Here is a 24,660-nt window from a genome sequence, read left to right as displayed (position 1 = left end):
AAAAATAATAGTTTGGAGAAAGAACAGAATGGAGTTTATTGTAGTAAATGGATGACAGGATGACATTTAAAAGCACATAAAACTGCAAATAAAGTGCTCTCTTTAGTTGAGCAACTGGAAACCCAGCTAATACATCTCCAACCCACATGTTTGTGAAAATCAATCCTGAAGTTCTCAAAGAAATGTTTACATGTTATTCTAACTCAGGCTGCTGTCTACACAGGATTTTCTTCTTATATGTAGGTAACAAAACGCCTTAGAGAAGTTTTAGTTCTGCTAAATGTCTTATAAGAATGCCTGTGTCCTGGAGATGGGCATCCTGGAAGTTCACAGGCTTGAGCGCTCAGTGCCAGGACAGGGTCTGTGGAGAGGCAGAGAGCTCCCGGCCACAGCATGGCATGAGTTGTTCTCAGAGCCTCCTATGGAAATGTACTTTGGCCCAGAGTCACTGCAAGTGCCTCATGAACATAGTTCTGTCTGACCCCTAACCTCTTTCACTGCACAAGCAGTAAAAACCAGCCCAGGAATAACATGTAAGCAGATTTCATTCCATTGCCTTTCTTTCTCGGAAGGATAACACATCTAAACTGGAATATTTCTGTTACTATAAGTCAGTCTTTAAGTAATGTATGGATTCATTGAAGATTTTAAATACCAATAGCTGTGGTAGTATAGCAAGAGAATAAATACAAAGGCAACATTTAAATAAAAAAAAAAAATAGTTCAGCCAGGTGGTTCAGTTGGTTGGAGCATCATTCGTACAAAAATGTTGTGGGTTCAGTTCATGGTAAAGGCACATACTTAGGTTGCAAGTTTGATCCCCAGTTGGGTGCAAATTACAGACAACAAGTCGATGTTTCTCTTATGTGATGTTTCTGTCTCTCTCCTTTCCTCTCTAAAAATCAATAAAAAATATCCTTGGGTGAGGATTAATATCCATATTTCAAACTCTTCTTAAATGAATATATTTTAATTTGGAGTTGTCTGAACTGGGATTCTGCTCCAATCTACACTAATAAAAGACAAAGATGCTAATTGACCTTACCTTTGCTATGCTCATCAGCCAATCAGAAGAGTATGCAAATTAACCCAACAAAGATGGCTGTTAAATTTGCATACTGCAGCCAGGTCCTGCTGCGCCTCCCTGTGCAGGTGGCAGCGCAATCCTCAGCCACCGCCGCCACAGCTTTGGATCTGGGCCTGCCGTGTGCGGCCTGGGGCGGGGGGCGGGCAGCAGCGCGATCTCAAACCGCCACCTGCCCCAGCGCAGGATCCAGGCCTGTGGTGTGCGACCAGGGAAGAAGGGGCAGGCACCGTGGGATCAAGCGTGCCATCTGCCACCAGGGGAGCAGGCCTAAGCCAGCAAGTGGTTATCTCCCGAGGGGTCCCAGACTGTGAGAGGGTACAGGTTGGGCTGAGGGGACCCCCCCCCCCCCCCAGTGCACAAATTTTTGTGCACCGGGCTTCTAGTATTCCATAAGTGGCAAGGTCAATCTCGATCATTTAATGTGCTTTAAAACTACTTCTTTGGCTATGCTCCCCCTGTTGTTTTTGCTAGGGAGCTTGCTCTTTCTCATTTGGAATCTTATCCAGTCACCCATCAAATTGTTTTTCTTTGCAAAAGCTTCTGCCAGCACACAATTCTGGCATTTTTGACCTTAGTTATGAGCCAGGAGTTTTTCAGGGGTTCATGTGAGATTTGGAAAGGATAGGTGCTTAAAACAGCCTAGACACAAACACACACACACACACACACACACACACACACACACACACACTTCTACCCCACAAAAGCTTGTTTTTAGCCATTGTGCATGTTTATATGGCATATATATACATATATATATATATATACATACTAGATGCACTGATCTGTTTAAACGACAGATGGGTAGGATTGTACTTTTGTTTTCTATGAGTCTATGTAGAGAAGAAAGAGAAAGATTGAATGGAAATAAAGCAAATACCAAGACAGATCTATACTCTTGGCAGCTAGGCAAGGGATGAGAAGACCTTTGTTTCTATTAGAGATACATTCAATGTGTGCTGCTGTTAATCCAGGAAAATTGCATTGATAAAGTGACCAGTTTAAATATAATTTGCATTTTATAGGGCAATTAAGTGATAGAACACTTATTTTTTTAAAATAACCTTATTTACTTATGCCACTTTATCCCACACGTTCTTTGTCCTTTGAAATCTTATAAGAGAAGAGATACAAAATTAAATTCAAGAGAGTCACTGAAAATTTGACACAATGTGAAATCAATTCCTGCTTATTTGCTCATGCTTATTTTCTGTGTCGAGGGAAAAATACCACTTGCCTAGTGTTTTATACATTTGTCCTTATTTAGCCTATATCAGAATTTGGTTTTATAAAAAACATGCTGTTGCCTTTCAAAGTGCTTATTTTTATTTCATGGCTATCCTACACACACACAATGAATATTTTAATGTATTATATATTCATATATGTATGTAATCTGTGTAAAACTTATTCCAATTTATGAAAAAAAATCTTTTACATTTATTTTCTCATTTGTGCCTTAGAACAGTCCTGTGATTCATACGTTATTATCCATTTCTCAAAGTTGAGGAAACGAAAATTCTGAGAGGTTAAATTTACTTGCTCAAATTTTAATCAAGCCAAACAACTTGAAAATGTCAGCCTCAGAATTTAAACCTAGGCTTTTTAAAGCAAATCTTTCATCTCTGGCAATAAAACACAGCACTTTCATTGCTTAAGTTGTGTAAAGTATTTTTAAGGTAGAATTTCCCTAAATGAATAAATTAAATCTTTTCAGATACTTGACTGTGTAGGTGGTTGCACTATCCGTGGGTTCTGTGCTTGTGTGTTTTTTCATCTCCTGTAGCAGTTAAGTGCCAGCTAATGTACAACACAGTCCAAGACAGAAATTCAGTCTGGACAGAACCAAGGATAGCTTTCTTTAGAAAGGCAAATCATTTTAGAATCCTCCTTGCAGACTCTGTTGTAAGGATTTCAGGTAAATAACCTGGCAGTAAAGGAAGTTGGGAAGAGTATGATGCATTTCAAGGTTTTAGAAAGAGAAGAAACCTCCCCTCTAAGGAATAAGTGTTCACCAGAGAACCCAGTAATCAACTAAACCAGTGGGCAGCAAATTCATTAGTCAACAGAGCCAAATATCAACAGTACAATGATTGAAATTTCTTTTGAGAGCCAAATTTTTTAAACTTAAACTATATAGGTAGGTACATTGTTATTAACTTAATCAGGGTACTCCTAAGGCTTAGGAAGAGCCACACTCAAGGGGCCAAAGAGCCGCAAGTGGCTCGCGAGCCGCAATTTGCCGACCACGGAACTAAACTATTAACCCACAGGGTAACTGGACTTGTAAACTAAAATAACTAATTTCTAAGAACTTTATTGCTTAAGATTGTGGATAAATGGGACATAAAGGCCTGACTACTGACTATAACACTAGGGTTAATTTTATTTTCCTGAAAGCACTACAAAATACTTTCTGTCTAATAATAGTATTTATTTCAGCAATTGTTCAGTCCTTATTATTGTTTGTATTTTAATTTGGTTTTGTAAATTTCAAATGTAGAAGATGAAGTTATTCAATTTCCAAAGCTATCTACATTATCATCAGAATCCATGCTGGGTTCCTCTCTCATTTCATTTAATTATTACTCAGATCCCTATTTTTTACTCCCATTTATTTCATTCTATATTTTGTTTATTTTACCCGAGATTCTGTATTTTAGGATCTATTAATGTTGTTCTGTGTATATATAACACATTGCTTCTGACTGCTTTATAGTTTTTAATGTGTATCTACCATTTTTTACCTGTCCACCATCTGTCAAGGAATCAAACATTCCCTAAGCAGCAGTGACTAATTGGTTGGCCTACCAGTCTGCCATAGCTTTGTTCAGTGAGGACAGGACACAATAAGACCAAATACACACACAGCAGAAGCAAGATAAGCAGGATGTCAGTTACCTGTGGCCCACAGAAATGAATGAAGTGGATTGACCAAATGACAGATGTCATAAGCAATGGGTCACTCAGTTATGGAGGATCAAATCCTATACTATAGTTAGGTGGCTTTGTAGCCTGCAGATGTACCTAAGGGACATTGACAAGGTGACATACCCCATGCTCCTCTAAAACTAGGGGAATGCATAAGAAATAGCCGTCTGCAAAATAGGGTGCTTCTCTGGCTCACACAAGGGCCTTGTGACAGCTACTCACAATACTACCTATTTCTCCATGTTCTGGGTAAAACCCAGGGTCATTCTGCTAAGGCTTGAGTCAGACTGGGGATAAGCTTATCAACACCACCCGTGTGGAGACATGCAAGTTCAAGAAAATGGCGCCACATTGGAGCTCCTCCCCTACTACACCCCAGGGATAAGACACCAACGTTACATACAACTCCCCATGTCCTTGCTTATGTCTCATCTCATAGCTATGGAACACTCTCTCTGGGAAAAATAACAGTTATGCTTGTTCTTAATTTGACTGAGTTGCATCAAATTGTTATGTAGAATGGCTGTATGCTCAGCATTTATATCTCTGCCACACTCTTGCCAACACCTAGCATTTCCTAGATTTCTAATTATTACCAGTTTAGCAGTTGTAGAGCGATCATCTTCATATCATTATTTACTAACTAGAGGCCCAGTGCATGGATTTGTGCACATTTAAAAGAAATTAATTAGAAGAAATATTTTAGAGGCTGGGGAGGTACCGCAGGAGGTTGGCTCCAGGGCGTGTCCAGCTCATCTAGCCCAGTCCCGATTGGGGCTGATCGGGGCCGAGGAGGGACTGCAGGAGGGCTCCAGGGCATGTCTCGCCTGTCTCGCCCAGTCCCAATAGGCCGAACCTGCAGCAAGCTAACCTACCAGTCAGAGCGTCTGCCCCCTGGTGGTCAGTGCACATCACAGTGACTGGTGGAATGGTTGACCTAATGGTTGGACACTTAGCCTATTAGGCTTTTATATATATAGATGAGTTTGGGTCTCTTCATATTATTGTTATTCTATCTGTCCCTGAACACTCCATTTGGTTTCATTGAGTTATCTTTTCTTGTGCTAAACCATGCATTCTTTCCTATAGTTTTGTTTTGCTTTCCAATAGTGTTGTTTAGTTTTTCTTCTTTTGTCATTTTTTTCTAAGTTTTAATTCCCTTTTGAAACAATTCTATCAGATTCTAATTATGCAGGTGCTTGAAACCAGTCCAAGAAACAGTTGGGACAGATTCCAGGCTCATGTATCCAGTTTCTTAGTCATCATTTCCACAAGGCTAAATATCTAGCATCTCAAAACTACAAAGTTTAATATCATATTCATCATATTCCTCATCCTAAACATGGTCAACTCATAGTCTGTAAATTAGTAAATGAGAGTTTGTGCATATAACTTGGATAAGCTTCTGGAGTAATAGAGTAATGTGGATATCCAATTGTTACAGATCATTTGTAGAAAAAAAATAGAAAAAAAACCTGTTTTTTCTCCATTGGATTGTCTTGGCACCATTGGCAAATATGAGTTTACTAGAGGCCTGGTGCACAAATTCATGCACAGGTGGGGTCTCTCCCGGCAGATCGGGGCCATCTCACCCAGTTCCAATCAGAGCCATCAGGTCCGGCCAGCTGGCCTGTGGGAGGGACCGCAGGAGTTTGGGCGGCAGCGGGAGGTTGGCTGTAGGAGCTCACTGACCACCAGAGGGCAGCTCCTGCATTGAGCATCTGCCTCCTGGTGGTCAGTGCACATCATAGCTACCGGCCGGTCATCCTGTCATCTGGTCATTTGATAATAAAGGTCACTTAGGTTTTTATATATACACTAGAGGCCCGTTGCAGGAAGATTCCTGCAAGAAGAGGGCTTCCTGTGGCTGGAGCAAAGCAGAGAAGGGAGTGAAACCTGCTGAGGCGGGCTTCTCTCCCACTCTGCCGCACGGCTGGTTTTTCCCTCCTGCTCCGCCGTGCAGCTGGGTTTTTCCCTCCCTCCTGCTCCGCTGCCCGGCTGGTTTCCCTCCTGCCTCCCGCCTCCACTGCCTTGGCTTCATTCCTGTCTCCGCTGCCTCTACTTTGCTCCCTTCTGTAGCGCTTAGCTTCCACGTTGTCTTCACTCCCAGCCAGTATATGCAAATTAACCACCATCTTGGTTGGGTTAATTTGCATATAGTTGCTCTGATTGGTCAGTGGGCATAGCGAAGGTATGGTCAATTATCATCTTTGTCTTTTATTAGTGTAGATATATAGATTTCTAAATTGTCAATTCTGTTTCACTGAGCCACAAGCCTATCTGAGGCAATACTGTAATATCTAGGTATGATAGCTTCATAGAAATGTTGAAATTGTGTAATATTAACTCCTGCAACTTTGTTCTTATTTTTCAAAATAATGTAGGCTATTATATGTCATTTAAATTACTATGTACATTTTAAGATGAGCTTGGCAATTTCTACAAAAGATTCTTCTAGAATTTTCATAGATAAATTTTTGAATTCATAAATCAATTTGAGAATTATCATCTTGACAGTAATGAGTTTTCTAATTCATGAGATGATTTCTTCTGTAACTTGCTTTCTCATATTTAGTTTCAGTAGGAATGTGTGTGTGCATATGTATGTGTACTTCTTTGCAATTTTGTAACAACCAGGTCATGTCTTCTGTAAATAAAGCTTTATCCTTCTTGTCCAAACTGCATAACTAGATGCCTCTGTTTATGTATTTGCTATAAAACCTCTAGTAAAAAAATTAATTAATTATATTTAACTGTACCATTTGAATTATCATGAGAACATACCCTGCTCTTAAGTACTAATCCCCCACCATATTTACCAAACTGTGATTATTTCATCAAATAGAGAGTTGATAAGGTTATTGTTGAAGTACTAATAATCTGTCTTAGTCCAAAAATCATATTTGGATAATATAAATGTTAGTTTATCAATTACATTCCATCTCAAACTCAGTAATTATGAGATATTCAATTAGTATATATATTTGAAGTTAACTTGTAAAGTTCCAGGCACCTTGCAATGATACAGGGTGTCTCAAAAACAGGTATACACAATTTTCACAGCTGATAACTTAGTTGATGTTTCCTTCTTTTCAGCCACACTAAGTTTTGAACAAAGGAAATCTATTCTAAAATGATATTGGAAGTTTGAAAACACAGTTGTAGTACAAAAGTTGCCTTTATAATTATTCAAAGTGTGTATATATACTTTAACAGCTGATAACTCAACAAACAGCTAATTCACTCCTTTTCAGGTTTAACTGATTTAAAATAATGGATGAAGCCAGACTAAGCTTTGAACAAAGAAAATGTATTCACTAGACCTTTTTAAAAGGATACATAAAAGATAAAGTTTATGGTACAAAACCAGCAACAATTGAAAAATTGAGGGTGCACAAACACCGAACAAAATGATTCTTAATGTTTCTGATTCCTTTGCTTCATGTTACCTGCAGTGCCTGGACCAGAATAATCATCAGTTTGAAAATGGGTGTTGACAAAAAAGAGTATTCATTTCAGTAGAATATTTTAAGTTTTGAAAAAGAATGGTAGATTAATAGACACTGACTTTATAATCATTCAAAGTACCTATGCATTTTAGGAGACACCCTATATATTAATTTTTACTATTATTGTTATGCATATTATTGACAGAAACATTTTGACTTTCACCAGACCAATATAGACTTTTTTAGTGTTACTGTGCCAGGAGCTGAACTGGGTCCTCACCATCTCTCACATATATTATTGCAATGATTTTCAAACTTGATTCCCTGCAGTTTTCCTGTCATGTGATCCAACTTCAACATGGAGACCAAATTTATTTTTTAAGTAGCTATATATAACCATACCTGTCCCTTGATTCAAACTCCCAGAGAATATCTACTGTAAAAATGGGAAATAAAAAGAGAAAGAGAGGAGGGGGAAAGAGAAAAATCCTTTTACAAAGGTATTAAGCATTTTATTATTTGACTCAAACTTAGTATCTAGCCTCCTGTCCTGTCATATAGCCATTGCCACAACACAAACTCTTTACCTAATTATGCATGGGTATCTCTTAGTAATATTTGCGTTCTTTAAGGAATATATAAAATATAAAGGAATTGTAGAGCTATTTTTAAAGAATATAACAAATATTTTTCTATGTTAGCAGTGACACAAAAACTTTCTTTTCATTGAATAGTTATTAAATGTTATCAATTTTATATACTATTTTGTAATATGAATATAACCACAAATATTTGATATCTCAGCCATTTCCTTAATCATAGGCATTTAGGTTATTTCCAATTAAATACTTAGTATTTTATTTTATTTTATTTTATTTTTTTAATTAAATCTTTATTGTTCAGATTATTACATTTGTTCCTCTTTTCCCCCCCATAACTCCCCTCCTTCCAGCTCCCACCCCACCCTCGGCCCTCACTCCCCACCCACTGTCCTCATCCATAGGTGCACGATTTTTGTCCAGTCTCCTCCTGCATCTTCCACACCCCTTTTCCCCCCAAGAATAGTCAGTCCATTCCCTTTCTATGTCCTTGATTCTATTATAATCACCAGTTCATTCTGTACATCAGGTTATTTATTCACTTGAGTCTTAGATTCATTTGTTGATAGATGCATATTTGTTGTTCATAATTTGTATCTTTACCTTTTTCTTCTTCTTCCTCTTCTTAAAGGATACCTTTCAGCATTTCATATAATACTGGTTTGGTGGTGATGAACTCCTTTAGCTTTTCCTTATCTGTGAAGCTCTTTATCTGACCTTCAATTCTGAATGATAGCTTTGCTGGATAAAGTAATCTTGGTTGTAGGTTCTTGGTATTCATCACTTTGAATATTTCTTGCCATTCCCTTCTAGCCTGCAAAGTTTCTGTTGAGAAATCAGTCATATGGGTATTCCCTTGTAGGTAGCTAAGTTTCTTTCTCTTGCTGCTTTTAAGATTCTCTCTTTGTCTTTTGCTCTTGGCATTTTAATGATGATGTGTCTTGGTGTGGTCCTCTTTGGATTCCTTTTGTTTGGGGTTCTCTGCGCTTCCTGGACCTGTAAGTCTATTTCTTTCACCAGGTGGGGGAAGTTTTCTGTCATTATTTCTTCAAATAGGTTTTCAATATCTTGCTCTCTCTCATCTTCTGGTACCCCTATAATTCTGATGTTGGTACATTTGAAGCTGTCCCAGAGGCTCCTTACACTATCTTCGTATTTTTGGGTTCTTTTTTCCTTTTGCTTTTCCGGTTGGGTGTTTTTTGCTTCTTTGCATTTCAAATCTTTGACTTGATTCTTGCGCTCCTCTGGTCTGCTGTTGGGAGTCTGTATAATATTCTTTATTTCAGTCAGTGTATGCTTACTTTCTAGATGGTCCTTTATCACACCATCGAGGGTCTCATTAGATTTCCTAGAAGCCTCTTGAGAGACCTCAAAAGTGTGGTTCTGTACTCAATATCCTCCCTTGATAGTTTTGTCCTGTTTCTTTGTCTCTACATTTTTTACGCTTTCTTGGTACACCCCCTAGTGGTCTTTGTGCGCAGTCTTGTTGTAGTTAAGCCTTGATTGTTATAGTTAATACTAGAGGGATTTGACCTCCAGGCCGACTGGTGTGATAATCAGCTGTGTTTGCAGTGGAAGAACTTGTGTCCTCTAGGGAGGTACTAATCTAGCCTTTGCCTGAGGCTATCCGGCAAATGCCTCTGTGCAGGGCTTGGGCGGGGCGGGTCCCATGGGATCAACAGGGCGGAGGAAGGAGCAGTTATGGCTGCTCTCAGTCCGTCCCCAGGGGCTCTGCCTCTCTGTCCCAGCAACAGCTGCAAACCTCGGAGGGACCGTAGCCAGACAGTCCTGCTTCTCCCGTTTGAGTCTGGGTCCCTAGAGACTCACCCGGATCTGGAGCTCAGAGTCTGAGGCTTCCTCCGGATTGAAACAGACAACCGTGCCCTCAGCCACCAGCCCACGCCTCGCGCACTCCTCACCTTAGTATTTTACTTCAGCGCTGCGCCTCCTCTGATTCTCAGTTCCTCCTAGTTGTAGAACTTCCATTCAGCCAGCCTTCCTGTGGTTCTGGATGATGTTCGTTCCGTCTTTTAGTTGTATTTTTGAAGTGGTTGTTCGAGGCAGCAAACTCCGGTGTTAACCTATGCCGCCATCTTGGTTTCTCTCAATACTTAGTATTTTAAATACACACATTTAAACTTTAAAAAGTATTTTAAAAGTGTGTGTGTGTGTGTGTGTGTGTGTGTGTTTAAAACTTTAGAAAGAAGTGAGAAGATACTCACCAAAATAATAAATGTGATTATCTCGAGGTAAGTGGGCAGGGGATTCTATTAAGGAGATGATCAAAGGAACGCTGGTCTTGTATAGAAAGAACATTTACAAGCTTATGCATGAATCTGTTATTTGTGAAAATAGTTTTTAAAAATAGATAATGAGAGTATAAAATGTGTACTTAAGCATCTGTAATTTTTTCCTTATATTTAATTATTTATTATTTATAGTTTACTTCAATATTATTTTCTATTACTTTCCAGTGTATTGCATAGTGGTTAAGCAATCTTTAGATTTGCAGTGTTCCCCTTGATATTCTAGTACCCACCTGTCACCATGCATAGTTATTACAACACAAGCATCTGTAATCTTAAAGGAAAATAAACAACACTGAAAACAAAACTTTTGGTATTGTGATCATGTGTGGCATAGATTTGCCAATTTTAAGAGAAAGAGAACAGCTAATCATGACTAAATGGTAGCCACCAGGAATAGTCTCCATTAACTTTCCTGTTCCTTGTAGTGTTTCTCATAGCTGTAGCAATTTTCTTTAATGCTCATGAAGTTGGTTATAACACTGACCTATAGCAGTTTGCCTGTTATTAAACTATTTTTGTGGGCAATGAGTCTAATATTTATGAAGCCTTCATTATATTACACTGATTTAAAGGTATAGCATTCCATTAAAAGATGATATTAAACTAAACTCAGACAAATATAAACTTTTTTTGTGTTACAAAGCAGTGTATATCCTTAACCTCGAGATAAATGACTAGAATTTCATTAAGCCAAATGCCTAGTCTTTTCAGATAGTTGAATATAAATGTGAACGTTGTAAAAATTCATATTAATATTGTTAGAAAATAATGTATGACTTAATAACAAGTTATTAGGCTATTTATTTCAAGGAACACAATACATCTAGGAAATGAGAATTTTGTCTTCAACTGTTGTCTTTCTGGACCAGTGCTTAGATACAGATTACTGCCAATTACATGTGTAATGGAGTACATTTGCAGTTATTGCTGGATTAAGATTTGTCATTATAGTTTGTAAATGAGCAATTCCCCTTCACAATTGTGTTGTCATTATTGTCAAAATGGAACATCAGCACAACCATTTAAACACGTTGTATACTTTTTATCTTTTCACAAAAACAAATGATCTCTAAAATCATCTATTACCATGGCTAATATATACTCTTCCACAACATAAAGATCCCCTAAATTTCTCTCTGGTCCAGTCTTGTTAAGTTTAATGAGTAACATAATTTAAATATCTGAGTTATGATACATCAGCCTTGCTTTCTACATAGAAAACCTGTCAGAAAAGAGTTAAGGGCAGAAAATCCAATCCTTAATTTTACTATTTCTCTCACCACTCTGCATATTTACTAAGTTAACAAATGTTGACCATAATTTTCTCCTTTTCCATTGTCCTTGTTTCTGCTTCTGAAAATCATTGCTCATACTCTCATCTTTTGAGTCCAAAAATCCTTCTAGTTTTCTCCTTATGCCTTGGCCTCCCTTATCCAGCAAAAATGTGCTAATTTAGAGAAAATAATTTAAAACAAACTTTTCCAATATCTTTTGTATTAACATCTTCTCAATAATTTGTAGACAATATTGTCAAACTAGATTCACAAGTCAGGATTTTTATTTTTTTTTACTAGAGGCCCGGTGCACGAAATTTGTGCACTGGGGGTGGGGTGGGGAGGTCCCTCAGCCCAGCCTACCCTCTCACAGTCTGGGAGGCCTCAGGGGAAGTTCTACTCCTCCCAGGAGGAGTGAGCCTAAGCTGCAGTCTGGCCACGGAGGCTAGAAGCAAGTGTCGTGTGTGTGTGTGTGTGTGTGTGTCCGCTGGGGGCCTGCCCCCAGCCATGTCGGAGGCTCAGAGCAGGAGCCCTGTGTGTGTGTGTCCATTGGGGGCCTGCCTCCAGCCGCGCCATGGAGGCTCGGAGAAGGCACCCCTCTGTGTTGATCTCTCAGGCTCCCAGAGGTACCTGAGTGTTGTTCTCTCAGGCTCGGGGCCTTACCTGGACCCTCCTCCTGAGCTGGTCGAGATCATTAAGGAGACCCAACCTCATTTGCACATTACTTCTTTTTATATATATAGATTCATTCAATCAATATTAGTAAGTACCCTTCCTGACTAATTTTCTACATAAGTTTAATTAATGGTTAATTATTCTGTTTTTACATTATGGTTAATAAGTGGCTTTCTTAAGATAAAACCTGCTTTATTCAGAGGTAAGATTTGAATTTGACATAGTCTTGATTGACATTCCAAACCTCAGAATCTTTACACAGAGACACAGAATATTCATCAATCTGTATGTCTATAGCAGTGATGGCGAACCTTTTGAGCTCGGTGTGTCAGCATTTTGAAAAACCCTAACTTAACTCTGGTACCGTGTCACATATAGAAATTTTTTGATATTTGCAACCATAGTAAAACAAAGATTTATATTTTTGATATTTATTTTACATATTTAAATGCCATTTAACAAAGAAAAATCAACCAAAAAAATGAGTTCGCCTGTCACCTCTGACACGCGTGTCATAGGTTCGCCATCACTCGTCCATAGCTACTTGTCCATGCATAGATTCATGGAAGTGTTGGAAGTACAACTATGGTTCAATTATGACAAAGCTGTTTGCTTCATTACCCTTGACTTGTTGGGTAGCCATCCTCAAGTATCTTCTCCATCTATGCTATGTGGCAGGCCCTAATTATGCTATGACTTCGGGTGAGAATTTAGGAAGAGTAAAGTACTTAGTCTTAATTTGTCTTTCAGCCTCTTCAATTACTATTTTTTGTAATAAGTTTTTAACATTTTTAAATAGTTATAGAATTATTGTGAAAAAAGTATAGAGAGTCCTCATATACTATACATTCATTATATCCTCTATTAATACCATGGGCATTTTATGAAGATGTTTTATTATTGTTTGGGTTTTTTTTTTAATATATTCTTTGAATAGTATTAACATATATATATATCTTAAATATTTTATTTATTTATTCCAGAGATGAAGGGAGAGGGAGAGAAAGATAGAAACATCAATGATGAGAGAGAATCATTGATTGGCCACCTCCTGTATGCCCCACACTGGAGATCAAGCCCACAACCCAGGCATGTGCCCTGATGGGGAATCAAACCATGACCTCCTGATTCATAGGTTGATGCTCAACCACTGAGCCATGCCATCAGGGCAATATATGTTCTTTATTGGCATGTTTTTTATAATATTTTCTCCCAGTTTGCAATTTTTTCATTCTTTTTAATGGTGGCTTTTACAGAGCAGAAATTTAAAATTTTAATAAAATCCAGCTTAGCAGTTGTTCCTTCATGTAGTATGATGTTAGTATTATATTTATAAACTATGGCCAAACTCAAAATAATGTAGATTTTTGCTATTTTTTAAAGATTTTCATTGTTGTACATTTTACATTTAGGTCTGTAATCATGGTGAGTTAAACTTTCTGAATGATATAAGGTCTGTGTCAAGTTTCTCCCTTTTTTTTTTTTCCCTTGCAGATGTTCACTTGTCCCAGCACCATTTATGAAGAACTGACATTTGCGTATTGAGTCTTCCAATCAGTGAACATGGAATTCATGTAACTTCTTCTTATGTAGACCATATTTTTAGTGTGTAGTACCCCTTTTTATCTCTGATAATTTTTCTTGCTCTAAAGGTTTTGTTTTTCTTAAATTAATGTAGACACTCCAGCTTTATTTTGACAGGTGTTAGCATGTTAAATCTTTCTTTATCCTTTTACTGTTAATTGAGCGAGAGGAATGACCTTCTCCCAAACTCTAGGATGAGGTTCTGATGGAGTTTTTCTTCCTAGAAAGTGCATCTTTATTGTGGAATATGTTCTGCTCCTATTTTACAAAGATTACTTCTCCTCTCTCCCTGCAAGTCATGAGGCAATATTTATTGACTTTTAACCATGAGTTTCTGGTTGATTCTACTGTGAAGATACCGATTTGTTAAACACAGTGTTGATGAGTTTCAGAGAATAGGATAAAACGACTGCACAATGCTCTTATGTACTATGTTGAGTAACTTAACTCAATGGTTTACTAAAACCAGATAAAATGATGTTACATTGCTTGTGTTTGGAACATAATGGGAAATAAATATTAACTCTAAAAGTTTGACTTTAAATCCCATCTCCTGCAAAGGTAATTGAATCTGTCATCCAAATTAAGCCTTTGTCCCAATAATCAATATAAACCATGGATAATAACATTGTTACCATATATGTCGTATAATTTATGAGCCTGCGATATTTTGGAGTATTTGATAGTTAATTTTATATGTCAAATTGACTGAGCTAAGGGATACCCAGATAGTTGATAAAGCATATGTCTGTGAGAGTGTTTCCAGAATAGACTAACATGTGAATCAGTAGACAAACTAAAGAAGATCCGCCCTCACCAATGCGAGTGACAATCATCCAATCTATTGGGGGCCTGAATAGAAGAAAATCAAGAAAGAAAGGCAAATTCTATCTCTAATTGTGCTGAGATAGAATGAGAACATTGTGCTGGCATGTCCATCTATCTTCTGCCCTTGGACAGGGCAGCTTCTGGTTCTTGGGATTTTGGACTCAGGTTGAATTTTATACTGTTGTTCTGTTTCTCCATTTTACAGATGGCTGACTGTACTTCTCAGTCTCCATAATCACAGGAGCCTATTCCTATAAAAAGTCGGTTCTCTCACTCCCATACAATCTGTTTCTCTGGGGAATCCAGTTTCTCTGGGGCACACTGACTAATATACCCCATGCAATACATAAAACAGTTTATATGAATCTAGGAAGTAATTGTTACTGTCTGTAGAGAAATTAATCTTTGTTGACACAATTTTTATATAGTTTTTACATATTTTAAGGGTTAGCTGGTAAGCAAAATTATGTGCATTTTGGTAGAACACAGTGCTTATTTTTGTTACTTCTTATTTGTCCTGAGCAAGAACATTGTTATATTTTGTACTATTGAGAACAATTTTACACATTACCACAGCATGGTGAAATGCCTCAATATTTAATACATTATATATTAAATTAGTGCACTGCAGTGTTTCTAGGTTATGGAGAACACTTGTGTAGTCTACATGGCAGTACTCAGTTCTAACACAATTATTTAAAATAACATTAAAAGAATCAAATAGGCTGTTTTTACATGAAACTAATGGTAAATCTTGGCTACTATTCAATGGAAAATTCATTTATAGAGATGATGCAGTATAGTGAATATAAAACAACTATAAAACAAATTAATTTAAAATTACCTTCAAAAACTACATTTTATAATATACTAGAGGCCTAATGCATGAAATTCGCTCAAGGTGCTTGGCCCTCGCATTCCAGGCTTTGTCCAGAAGGTCGTCCAGACAGTCGTTTTGCTGTTTGGTCTAATTAGCATATCAGCTCTTTATTATATAGTATATCTCATCTGAACATTTAAGTAACATTCTCTTTTTATGGAAACCAAAGTTTTAGATCTAAAATGTAATGCAGCTTGTTGACAACTTGAAGAAAAAAAAATGTGTTTCTAATTGGAAAGGCAAGGGAAGATGTACATCCTCACCCAGGGGTATTCTGCAGAAAGCCATTTCCTGGTGATTGACATTAATGGGAATTTCACATGTGTATGTGGGATAGAAAATCTTGCTAATTAGTGTTTTCCTTCCATACATTTTATTTCTCATAAGGTTTAGTTGATGAGCTGTATCAGCAATACAGTTTTAGAAATGTTTACCAAAGAATGATTCATGAAAATATTTCTTCCTCTGAATTTAGTGAGAAATCCAATATAATTTCACGCATAATTAGAGTTTAAATGATGCCATTAAAACACAAAATACAAAAAGCAAACATGCATTTCACATCCTAGAGTTCTAAGTCTTAGTATGTGAACTTATGTTTTTGTAGAGCTAGAAATTCAAATAGATAAATACTTATTAATGAGTATAGAGAATTTTTAACTTTCTAATATCTGTAGTTCAGTGAAGCATCCTAAAATAAGTGCCTGTCATTATAAAGCATGAAATTATTTGAACTTAGTCCATAGAATTATTTTGCAAAAAGTTTTCAGAGTTTTACAGATCCAATAAACTTTAATGCCTCATTTTTTATTATGGGCTATTTTATTTATTGGTGTTATTGCCATGTCTTAGGTATATTTCTCAAAATTGGACTATAATGTTCTATGTTTAACTGCTTTTTAAGTATCTACAAAGCTTCACATTCTACTTATAAGGAAATTATTAAACATATCTATTCTGAGATACTCAACTGATGCTTTTTTCATATGAAACAACAAGGCTTATTAGAGAAGGTCAGGTGCTATAACAATTATTGTTTTTACCCCTCATCCTTACTCACATTATTTTTTCATCTCCCTACTCTAGCTGTCACTTTCACCACATAAATCTTTTAAATCAATGACTAAATATTATATTTAATATAAATAGCTTCATGTACAACATGTCTCCTTTAAGACAACATGTTGGCCCCTCAAAGTTATCCATGTCTTAATCTGGGAATCTGGGATTGCATTATGTTACATGGAAAAGGGAATTAGGTTGACAATGGGATTGAGGGTGATCATCAGCAGACATTAAAATGGGGAGATTATCCTCAACTATGTGGGCGGATCCCACTTAAAAAAGGGCCCTTATAAGTCAAAGAGGGAGGCAGTAGTGACAGTGCTCTGGACATGCTGCATGAAAAAGTCCCATCAAGCCATTCCTGTCTGTATGGGAAACCGGTCATAACCGGAGTTTAATAAGTGAGGGAGCAGGGAGGACATGGCTTCTCCCCTTGGGCACCTGGCCCAACATTTGATTTGAGCCCAGAGAGATCCACTTAGGACTTCTGACACCCAGAACTATCACATGGTTAATCAGAGGGTATTTTTTAGCCATCAAGTCAGGCAATTTATTATAGCAGCAAGAGGAAATGAATACAATATCAAAAATATAATTAACAATTCACCCAGACATGCCGACAATAAACTAATAATAAGGCCTTCCTACTTCTCTTACTCTTCTCCTTATTCACGTTGCATTTTCCAATGTCTGAGCTCAAGTTTTTAGTTTTTCTTCAACCCATACAAAAAACTTTTATTCAATATAATTTTAATTAACATAAGCTTTTGGTCTATGTGGGAGAAAAGTGCTAAAAAGAAATGAATGAATATATATATATATATATATATATATATATATATATTTTAATTTTTAGGCACTATTTATATAAAAATATTTCCTGTTCATCAATGTCTAAAGTCTTCCATATTGCTGTAGTCGTAACTAATAAATTATGCTGTCTCCAATTTGGATGTCTTTCAGTAACCAAGTAACAGTTTGTATTCACCTTCCTGCTTTTATGTTCTCAAGTAGACAAAGTTTACTTTTAATTATGAGGATAAAAAAGTGTCCTGACTCCATCTAAAATGCAAAGATGCTACTGATATTTGCTTATTTACACACAAGTTAAACTCTTCCTAAGTGAGATAAATATGTATAGCTATAGATATACACACAAATATACATTGTTTATATTGTTAAAAATACAAAGCTTAGACTATATATGATACGATATGTGGAGTACCTCCTACTTGTATGGGGCTTTACATTTTAAACTTCTAAGTTTAAATTGTGTAAGGCCATTGTGTATAAGTTTAGAATCAGGAAATGTAGATATCATATTCGTCTGTATGGGCAAATCCTCCAACTTAGAACCTTTTATTATTGACCCATCTTATATAGGGAAGGGTATACTTGAATTTATATTTTTGGGAAAGAGAGCTTTTCAAAGAAAAAGACTGTTGGTCTGTGGTGGTATGTACTGCTAGTCCATTCACTTCTATTTGCAATGATTAATTGCTACTAAACTTCCTAATAATATTTATTAAGTGAACAAGATATTTACTCTTTAAATTCAAAATTTTTGAACATCTTTATTACTTCAATGATGTAAAAATATAGTAAAGGATACTGGACCCTGAATTTCATTATAGGCAAATTATATTTTGAGTCCAGAGGTAAAATCTGTTTTCTGAAATCACACCAGCATGTGGAAAGGCTGAGGAAGGCAATTTTGGGCACTATGTGTTGCTGATGCATGTTCTCTGAACTAGCCAGCCTGGCACTATTGATATGCGTAATGAAAATCGTTACATGGATATGAGTTGATAGCATTGATTGAATTGGTCCCTAACAAATATAATAATGGGAATCTAGTGTTATTTGACATAAATTCTTAAAACTGAGTTTTGAGAATAGAGATAAGTGCACTTTACCACTTATACCTTCAAACCCATAAATGAAAAAGCAACTAATAGCACATGTACACAACTATGTGTATAAAAGAAAACAAAATTTTAAACCCTTATTTATAGGAATAATGTATGTATTGGAGCTTAGGAGTTTTTTCAATTAGCACTTAAGGTCTCTAGTTTTTTTTTAAAAATGTGAGCAATATGCAACATGAATATACTGTAAACATGTTGACAAAAGTATTACACTTAGGTTTTAGAAGTTATATTATTATTGAACATTATATAAAAGTAACTGAACTTATTTTATTTTTATTTTAAATTTATCTTTATTGTTGCAAGTATTACAGATGTCCCCCATACCCCCTAATCATTGGTGAGACCATGTTGTTTTTTTCTGTAGTTACAGAAAAGTTGAGTTAGAATCATGTATTGATTAAGATAACAAATCAGGAATGTCCAAAACAAACAGATTTTATGCATATTATGGAAGTCAACCAAGCACACAAGTATGTCAGCAATAATTTTTAAATTAAATTACTTCTCACAAATTTGTCAAATAATTATGAATTATTAAATTTTCAATCACTTGTGCAAATCAGTAGTTACTAGCTTATCTAAAAACAATTTTAGTTTTGCATTGGTAGTATTTCTAAGGATGTACATATAAATTTACTATCCATGACAAAATAAGAAATAAGGTAATATATATCAAAAGCAATATGTATTTATATCCAAAGTGATCATTTGTTTATTTTACAAATAACACACAGACCTATTTTTAAGCAATAAAACATTTGATCAAGAATGAATAAAATATGCTTGAAAATATTTTTATTATTTTGATCACTTGCCTTTAGCTATACATTTGCAATAATTAAACTGATAATTACTTTGTTCAATGATTAAAAACTCACTGACAGTAAGTTAAGTTTGAAACCATCTAAACCCATCGTGTATAAGTTATACTTTTCAGAGAACTACTTAAACATTTCTGGAAATGATGCAATGAAATAAGTACTATCCTGCAAATCAATAATACCTTGAATTTCAAGTCAATTATCTCTCCTATGGCATTCAAATTGATTTAGAAACTCAATTGTATCCACTGTTACCTACAAAAATAATGTTTGTATGTCTCCCTCCTATTGGGTAAATAAATGTCCTCTGAGGTGATGAATTCCACTACAATTTGAAAATATATATATAATAATAGAAATATAAAAAATTGCCTAGTATCTTTAAAATTCACCATCCATTATAACTTTAGTTTATCCAGTCCATTCTTCCAACACCCTACATACACAGGAATGGCTTACATTGTTTCCAGTCTGAGCTCATCAGTGACTCTGGCAGCCAGTGTGCCCCTTTCTGAAACCAAAAGCATAACTTCAGGGAAGTCTGATGACAATAAAACTGTCTGGCAATGATCTCATTAAAAAGATGATACTTTTAAAGCTGGTATACATTATTTATATATTTTTTTAAAAACAACCGAGAGCATACATATCTGCAGCAGATACTTTTAACTGGGTGTCTCAAATGTGATTGACCCATTTTATGATTTTGAATGATTACTGAACAGTATATATCCCTCTTTAGTCAGAGTTTCAGTTGTGAATTAAGTCCTGATAATTAGAAGCAGTCTTGAGATACTTGCAACGTAGAGGTGGGTGTAATTATCTTCATCTTTTGCAGCTATTCATTCTTGGAAAGATGAAAGTTTTGTATGGCAGCATTCAGATGTCATATTCATCCTCCAGGCCTTTGTGTCAAAAAACAGTTGCAATTTTTTTCAGTATTTTGATATGACTATCTAATCTCTAGCCAGTGGCTCTGGATGTCATTCTTTAGCCTCATCAGTACGAGAGGCATTACACTATGGCTTCTTGATGTTTACTTATGTCCAGTGACAACCTAGAAACAAGTTGTTCCCCTAGAGCAGTGGTGGGCAAACTGCGGCTTGCGAGCCACATGCGGCCCCTTGAGTGTGGACCTTCCTAAGCCTTAGGAGTACCCTAATTAAGTTAATAACAATGTACCCACCTATATAATTTAAGTTTAAAAAATTTGGTTCTCAAAAGAAATTTCAATCGTTGTACTGTTGATATTTGGCTCTGTTGACTAATGAGTTTGCTGACCACTGCCCTAGAGGATTAGTTGTGACGTGATCACTCAAAGAGTCCCAGATTAGAGCCTTCTCTTTAAATAATTCCTTAAGTACCTAAGTCCCTCTATTAAAATAACTAGAATGACCCTGGCCAGTGTGGCTCAGTTGGTTTGAGTCTTGATTCCCTGTCAGGGCACTTCCTAGGTTGAGGATTCAACCCTGGGTCAGGGGTCAGGATACATATAGGAGGAAACTGATGGATGCTGTCTCTCACATTGATGTTTCTCTCTCACATAGATGTAACTCCCTCTCCCCCTCTCCCTTCCTCTCTCTCTAAACTCAATAAAAACATATCCTTGAGTGAGAATTAAAAAAATAGCTAGAACATTCTCTGTTTCTTTTACTGAATTCTACTAATCAAATAGTGTAATGAAAATGTGATAATGACCAAACTATAAATGGCTAACAAATTATATCATATCTAATTGAGTGATAAAGGGAATCAGTTCGGTCCAAGCTGAGCATTCAGAAGCTGAAATAGGCACAAGAAAACTTAGAACTAATTTATTACAATTATATATAGAAATGACTAGGAAAGTGCATTTCTGAAATTAGGAAATATATGATGCCTATCTAAGTTACTGTGCAGAGCACAACCTTCAGCATCATCAAAGTAATAATGATAATGGTTAAGATCTGGAATGTAAAGTCTATATAGAAGGCTAAAAGTAACAAGACAAATGTAAGAAGTCAAATCTAGAATAAATTCTGCTAAAGTAATAAGATTCAAGGAGAAGCATTTTATTGAATACCTTTAGTCAAGGCTACAGATTACCTCTCAAACCAGACACTAACCTATATTCAAAACTCTCTTCTGATGAGAGACAGTGTTTCCCTGAGTTTGGCAGGTAGGAAAAATGTACATGTTCACAGGAATTAAAAGGCGAGTGGTCATTTGATAGTAACCTTGTAGCACATAACCCAGCATTGCCAGAAGTACTTTAAAATGAAGTCTCAGTGAGTTCAAGTAGTATAAGCAAGAGTTTAATACAGAGGAGATCAATAAGAATGGAAGTTCTGGGTTTATAATTACTACTAGAGGCTTGGTGCACTAATTTGTGCATGGGTGGAGTCTGGCCGGCCCACCCTGAGGTCGAGAGTGGTTGGCCAGCCAGCCCCACCCCTGATCAGGGTGTTGGGGGCCGATCAAGGGTGGGGCCGGCTCGGGGGGAGGTGCTCCAATCGGGGCCCCGATCAGGCCAGTTGGCTGCCACAGTGCACATCATAGCCAGCGATCATTCTGGTCGTTCTGGTCATTCCACCATTCTGTTAGCTGGGCTTTTATATATAGGCTAGAGGTCTGGTGCATGAAATTTGTGCAGGGGGTGGGGGAGGGAAGGCGAGGAGGTCCCTCAGCCCAACCTGCACCCTCTCCAATTCGGGAGACCTCAGGGGATGTGCTACTGATGGCTTGGGCCCACTCCCCGTAGTTCTCTGCTCTCTGCGCACCTGCCTGCTCCACACCAAGGGGATGGGCAAGCAGGCCCTACTGGGTGCTGCCTGCAGGCCCCCCTTACCTGCTTGCGGGTCGCCATGGCGACTGCCCAGCAGGCCCTGCTGGGTGCTGCTTGCAGGTTGCTGCCGCCATTGCCCAGCAGGCCCTGCTGGGTGCTGTCTGTGCGCCCCACTTGCCTGCTCCCCAGTCGCCGCCACCACTTCCCAGCATCCCTGCTGGATGCTGCCTGCGCTCCACTTGCCTGCTCCCCAGTCACCGTGGCGATGCCCAGAAGGCCCTGCTGGGTGCTGCCTGTGGGCCCCAATTGCCTGCTGGGCTCACATTGCCAGGGTGACACCACCAGCATCCTGCCCAGCCGCTATGGGCGCTGCCATCTTTGTCACAGAGTGATGGTTAATTTGCATATTACTCTTTTATTAGATAGGATTGCTTTGAAGGAAGATAGATTTTATTTAATTAGAGGAGTCATAGACTGTAGCACAGAAGAATCTATGCCGTGTCTTCCATCAGAATGCTGCCCACCCAGTAGCAGCTAGCTCTACTGATCCTTATGCTGGAAGGTGTCATGGAAGTGCTGCTACATGATTATAGCTCCTGCAAATCATGACTGGTCACCAAGAGGTCAGTAGATCTGACTGAACAAACAATACCAAAAATCTGATGATGGGGTAGATCTCAAATAAGAAATGTTGAGGGGTTAATAGGTGTAAGTATAAGTGGCTAGAAGAGTAAAGGTGGTGGCTATAGGAAGAGAAAAAGTATATTAATTAATGAGAGAATCAGAACAGCAACATATGTATATGGAGAGAAGTTTGTCAGAGATGAAATCCAACCCAAGTCAAGTTATCTTAGAAATGCTCAGTATTAGCTAATGGCTTTTAATATTTATATGTAACTTATATGCCCATATTTGGAAGGTTATTAGTAAGTCCCTTAGGCTCCCTAGGTAAGCTAGTTTTCATGTAAACATTGCAATGTATGATGTTGCTTGTGATATGAGTGATTTGAATTTCCTATGGATAGAAAAATCCACATAAGATGACTTTTTTATAAAAGAGAGTGTGAGAGAGTGGCATGACTAACTAAGGCACTGGTTCCTCATGTTTTGGTGATCCCCAATTTCATTGTTACAAATTGAACATAATTAAAGCATAGTGATTAATCACAAAAACAATATGTAATTACATATGTGTTTTCCGATGGTCTTAGGCGACCCCTGTGAAAGGGTCGTTTGACCCCCAAAGGGGTTGCGAACCACAGGTTGAGAACCGCTGACCTAAGGTAAACATAAGATAAATCACTTAAATTAGCAAGCTGCATATAGAACTCTGTTGGTGTAAGATTATATTTAATATTTATTTTCTTTATAATATGCTAACTATTACAAAATTTTAAAAATATTCATAAACTAAAAAGCATTCTCTAAAGTAACAGAAACTCAAAATAACTATGACTTTAATCAAAAGAAATGTATGGTATATTTAACAAAAAATAATGGATTGGTGATCCAGGAGTTGTTCAGTAGTTTAAAAATAGTACCATAAACTCTTCTTCATTTCTAGAATTCTCACAATGTTATTTTTTTTCTTTGGATAACAAGATGTCTTTTATATATCGACTAGAGGTCCAGTGCACAAAATTCTTGCACTTGGGCGGGGGTCGGGGGGTTCTTCAGCCTGGTCTGTGCTCTCTTGCCCTATGGAGAGTGGGCCTAAGCTGGCAGTCGGACATCCTTAGCGCTGCCGCAGAGGCAGGAGAGGCTCCTGCCATCACCACTGTGCTTGCCAGCTGTGAGCCCAGCTTCTGGCTGAGTGGCGCTCACCCTGTGGGAGCACACTGACCACCAGGAGGCAGCTCCTGCAATCAGGGCGAGGGAGGGGCATGGGAGGTTGGCTAGCCAAGGAGGGAGAGTGGGAGGGCTCTAGGGCATGTCTGGCCCATCTCGCTTAGTCCCAGTCAGCCAGACCCCAGCAGCAAGCTAACCTACTGATTGGAGTGTCTACCCCCTGGTGGTCAGTGGTTGAGTGGCCTTAGCATATCATTAGCTTTTAACACTTTGATTGGTTGAACTGACAACTGGACAACCAGACACTTAGCATATTAGGTTTTATTATATAGTATTATATAGTATGTATTAACTATGTTCACAGCCAGAAAATAGGAAAAGCCAGTCAGGATGACACAAAATCTGTCTCCATGGCTCATTTCTTTCATTAGCAAAGCAATTATCTCCCAGAATCTTCCAGCAGACTTCCTAAACTGATACTATTACAGCATGGTTATGTGACCCTCTATGGTAGCGATTTTTAAGCTTTTTCATATCACGCCACACATAAACAAATTACAAAATTTCTGCAGTGCACCAAACTATATAGTATAATTTTGCTGATTTGATAAAAAATATAGGTATCATTTTGATTCATTCACACCAGATAGCTATTGTTGTGTGTTGGCTGTTGTC

The sequence above is a fragment of the Myotis yumanensis genome, unplaced genomic scaffold, assembly GCF_028538775.1.
Source record: "Myotis yumanensis isolate MYYU_CA2020_CCGP unplaced genomic scaffold, mMyoYum1.0.hap1 SCAF_3, whole genome shotgun sequence".
Classification (NCBI taxonomy): domain Eukaryota; kingdom Metazoa; phylum Chordata; class Mammalia; order Chiroptera; family Vespertilionidae; genus Myotis; species Myotis yumanensis.
The sequence above is the reverse complement of the archived record's forward strand: the minus strand, read 5'-3'. Positions refer to the sequence as shown.